This window comes from Nannospalax galili, unplaced genomic scaffold (assembly GCF_000622305.1).
Source record: "Nannospalax galili isolate Female #2095 unplaced genomic scaffold, S.galili_v1.0 scaffold188, whole genome shotgun sequence".
Taxonomy (NCBI): domain Eukaryota; kingdom Metazoa; phylum Chordata; class Mammalia; order Rodentia; family Spalacidae; genus Nannospalax; species Nannospalax galili.
The window spans coordinates 158,409-162,558 of record NW_008360325.1 but is presented as its reverse complement, the minus strand read 5'-3'; positions in this window follow the sequence as shown (position 1 = coordinate 162,558).

Genomic DNA, 4,150 nt, shown 5'->3' with positions numbered 1-4,150 from the left:
TCTGGGTTGTAAAAAGGGGTTTGGAAATTTTTTTTTTTTTTTTTTTTATTGTACCTGGGGTTTCTGGTGAGATTCCTAGAAAGCTACAGGTTTTCATCTGGAAGGGAGAGAGGCTTTCAGTGGTTGTTAACTGGGCTGGGGTTCTTGATTCTTAGTTGATACCTGGGTGCAGGGCTCCTTTCCTGACTCCTGTCTCCATCATTTCTAGTCTTTTTACCTGGCCTGATCATTTTTTTTTTTTTTTTTTTTATTGTACCTGGGGTTTCTGGTGAGATTCCTAGAAAGCTACAGGTTTTCATCTGGAAGGGAGAGAGGCTTTCAGTGGTTGTTAACTGGGCTGGGGTTCTTGATTCTTAGTTGATACCTGGGTGCAGGGCTCCTTTCCTGACTCCTGTCTCCATCATTTCTAGTCTTTTTACCTGGCCTGACTCTCCTCCTCACCCTTTCTGGGTGAGGCTTTCCTTAGGCAGGCAGAATCCAGGCTCAGCCAACACACCTGCTAGCCCAAAAGAAAAGGTTGGGACTGAACACCAAGAATATATTGTTACCCAAGCCCTGTACAGAACCACGGGTGTGGCCTGGTTCCTCACACTTCAGTGTGATATGGGGGAGCAACTGAACCTCTTCTGTCTCCAGGAGAGAAATGACCACCATGCCAGTCTATGAGGATTTGAGAGCATCGCGTTGTCTGGGGAAGGACGGACAGTGGACATGGCACCTATCCTGGCCCAGATACTGTCTTTCTAAAGCCAAGTGGCCGCCCTTGTCTTTGCCGGGCTTTAGACCTCTTCACCCAGCAGTGGCCCCCAATTGATCCAGGGCATTTGGGGGAAGGGCAGGACCATAGCTCATATGAGGTGCTTGGCCCCGCTTTGGCCTAGTCTTGCTGGTGCTCTCCCAGGAGTATGTGTGGGGAAGCCAGGGATTTCGCAAGGACAGAATATTCTAGGTTCCGGGGAATGCTGGAGTGGCAGGCAGCACAGGGCTGAGGACACACCCTGGAGCCTGGAGGGAGAGACAGGAAGTGAACCCCTCCCACACCCCCATCCAATCCCCAACTTCTGCTGGGTCAGGTCTCTAGCAGCGGCCTACTGTGTGCTGGCAGTCAGGCAGGTAGCACGTTGTCAGCCTCAGACCGCGGCCAGCAGTGTGTCCCCATCAATCTTCCTGATGGAGGGGTCCAGCCACCTCCCACTGGCAGCTTTCCTGCCCCAGGAGGGACAGTTGGATAGGCTGTGGGGATGGGTCTGGGAGGACGGGGATTTGTACAGCTGGGACCTTTCTCTGACTCTGTCTCCATCTCTGCAGGCAGGTGGGGCACAGCAAGGGGCCTCTACAGTGGGCTGACTAGGGCCTGGGGAAGGCAGTTCTTCAGAGGTAGCAGCTATGTGGCGGGAACCAGGAGGCAGTCCCAGGGGGCATTAGCCCCCCACTACCAGCCTTACCTCATTAGAGCTGGGGTGTGGCCTGGATTCTTAACCCTTGGCTGGGGGTCCCAGCTGGCAAGGCTCAGCCAGGGCGAGGAGGTGGCCACAGTGTCTACCCAGCAGTTTATGTAGCAGTGTTTGGTGATTTCCCAACACTCGGATCTCAAGGCTACAGTCAATCCGTGTGCCGGTTAAGAAGCTGCCAAGGAGAATAAAATGCCTCCTCCAGGTGGCCAGATTGGTGTGTGCACGCACATAATTACAAATAGGTACACATCCACCTGTGCCCCACAAGTCTCCTAGGGTATATGGGCTCTTTTTTCCCCCGCAATCCAGGTGGCCAGATTGGTGTGTGCACGCACATAATTACAAATAGGTACACACCCACCTGTGCCCCCTCAAGTCTCCTAGGGTATATGGGCTCTTTTTTCCCCAGCACTACCCCAGCTGTTCCTGGTAAGTATCTAAGGACTAGTGACCCAGGTCTTGGTTCTCACAGATTTAAGGTCAAAGGAGGGGAGAACTCCAAGGAGCTCAGCAGCAGCTGCTCCCAAGGCAGAGCAGGAGGGCGACACTGAGCCGATCACATGGGCTGGCCTGGGCTTGGCCTCTTTCCTCACCTGCTCTGGTTCTAGTGGGACAGTTGAGCCACGCCTCAGTGCAGGAGTTAGCAGACGAGAGAGCAAAGGAAGGGCAGGCTGAGCATCCAGCCCCAGCCCCACTGTATACTGGGGTCCAGCCCCGCTGTACACTGGAGCCAGCTGCCACGGGGAGAGCAGCTGGGATCTAAGGCTCAAGGTTTTCAGCTGGGAGGATCTGAGTATCTGGGGCCCCTCTCAGGGCTCTGGACCGCTTTGAAGTCTCCCTTGAAGAGAGATCAGCGCACAAGCATTTTCTTCCAGAAACACCTTTGTTCTGAACAGGGGACGCAGTGTTGGGGACATCAAGACTGAGGTACTAAGCAGAATGGCCCAGATCCTGAGGGCTTCCCAGGGATCTGTGGAAGCAGCCCTGAGGTGCTGGGGAGCGAGGGAGGCTCAAGGAGGTGTGGGTGGAACAGGGATGGGCTGGCAGGATGGAGAGGTGAGGGCTGTGGCAGAGGGGGTGGTCGCAGGCCCCACACTGTAAAAACCCAGCCTGGCTACCCTGAGATGCTGACCTGTGCTTGAGCCTGGCATTTCTACTTTGCACGCCCACACCCCTGCTGCTGTAGGAAGGGCATTGGCGGAGGGGAAGGCCGGGGGCTGGTCCCCAGTGGGCGGGCGTACAGGTTGGCCACAGTGGGAAGGCTGCAATGCATAGATGACCATTAGGGCTGACCTAGGTCTGTGGGGACCATATCTACCAGTGATTTGAGGACCTCTGCCTGGGAACCTGCCTGCCCTACTAGCCACATTGCCCAAGGCTAGAAAGGGTCTGCCTCTAGGATAGGAACTCATCTGGAGTGACAGGAACACACACATTGTTAGGTAGTGATAGTCCCTGCTTGCACTGGCTGGCCTATCTGGGTCCAAATTCCTACGAGCTGTGTGACCCAGGCAGGCTACTAAACCTCTCTCTGTCTCTGTGTGCTCTTTGGAAATGAACCTAAATAGTTGCCCCTGATTCACAGGAATCAGTAAGTGACTTAGTGGTACTCAGCACACAGTGAGTCACATTAGTGAAGTGAGTTTAGATGGGGTAGTACAGATGGGCACAGTACAGGGGTGTCACAGCCTCCCTTCAGCCCACAGCCAGGCTCTAGTCCTCCTGGGTGTGTTCCTGGACTGGGTACTCTGTGATGATTAGTTTTAAATATCAACTTGCCATCTGGGAAGAGAGTCTCAGTGGAGTAATTGTCTTTATCAGTTTGGTCTGTGGGCATGTCTGTAGGGGATTGTCTTGATTGTTAATGAATAGAGGAAGAACCAGTTCGTTGTGGGCAGCACCATTCCCTAGGCAGGGGGTCCTGAGCTGTATAGGACAGGAGAGAATGAGATGAGTGCAAGGAACGTGGGTGCATTTTCTCTCTCTGCTCCTGTCTATGGATGTGATGTGACTGGTTCCTTGAGTTTCTGCTCACTTCCCATCATGACAGACTGTAGCCTGGAGATAAACAGAATAAGCCCCTTTCTTCCCGAAGTTGCTTTGGGTCAGGGTATTTTTATCTTAGCGATAGAACACCCTCTCTGAGTCTGCCTCCCTGTCTGGGAAATAGAAAAAGTAATCTTCTTGGGGCAGGGGGGACTAGGAAGCCCTGGGTGGGCGTCTGTGTGGCTGTTGATTGCCATTGCCTTGGTTTTGTCAAGGACCTCCCCTGTTCAGACTTGGATGCTGTCATCATCCTATTCTGTAGTCCCGAAAGGTGAGATACTATGAGGCCTGGCCAGTCCTGGGCATGCGATACTGGCAAGGTTGCTGGGGGTGGGGAGTGGGGTGGCTGCTCACCTGATGTCTGTGTGAGCACTGGTATACTTGTGAGCACATGCATGTGCTTGTGTGCTCCCTCAGTGCTGGGCTTGTCTGGAAGCTCCCTGTGTGGATGAAGAAGCTGGGCCATAGTCCCCTGTGGCACCCCACCGAGGTAATCATCATGACCCCAGGGTCAGGTGAGGGTCAGAGGTCCTACCTTGATTGTGCAGGTGGAGACAACAGGTCACTGGGGTCAATTTATCCCTGATTCCACCCTGGCTCCAGACACTGACCAGTGCTGAGAGGCCAGCCCCAGGATTTGACTGCCTGAG